The following is a 508-nucleotide window of genomic DNA, read 5'->3' as shown; positions in this document are numbered from 1 at the left end:
AGTGCAGTGTCTTTTTAAGAAGGGAGACTTTCATTTTACTAAGCAGAGAAACAGAAGTCACTGGAAGTAATGTAACTTGACAGTTGTTCTATATAATAAGCTCTAGCTCCTCTTATTTCCCAGAAACCATCCTGTCATTTTAATTACCCTGCAGACTCCTTAGAGAAAAAGCCACATGGAGAGCCCTGCGCCAGCTGTCAGTTGGCTACTCTTCTTCTCAGATGCAACCACTGGAACTAACAAGGCCAAGAGCAGCAGCCACACTGGCAGATCCTGCAGAGCTAGAACAAGGACTGTCTTTGGACCTCCAGGTGGCACAAGGCAGTCCCAAATTCCCAGAGTTTGGAGGTGGTGGAAGGGCTCCCTGCTCAGCACGTTACAGAATTTGTAAAGAAAAGTTCAAGTCCAGTGATCAAAGCACAAGAGTGAGGTTGTATAGTTAACCACTAGTCATTCCAGCTGGCTGACTGGTTCTCTCAAAACCATATGGGAGTTCCTTCCTTCACGT

At 45.9% G+C, this 508-nt stretch overlaps 1 protein-coding gene across 1 annotated transcript in view; it reads right to left on the bottom strand.

Moving 5' to 3' along the window:
• The window catches only part of CENPI (centromere protein I), a gene marked incomplete at its 5' end in the record, with an annotated part of 9,021 nt that overhangs the window by 3,233 nt on the left and 5,280 nt on the right, over window positions 1-508 (bottom strand). The window lies entirely within an intron of this gene.

The sequence above is a fragment of the Eurypyga helias genome, unplaced genomic scaffold (genome assembly GCF_000690775.1).
Source record: "Eurypyga helias isolate BGI_N326 unplaced genomic scaffold, ASM69077v1 scaffold12916, whole genome shotgun sequence".
Lineage (NCBI taxonomy): Eukaryota > Metazoa > Chordata > Aves > Eurypygiformes > Eurypygidae > Eurypyga > Eurypyga helias.
This window is presented reverse-complemented; position numbering and strand designations above follow the sequence as displayed.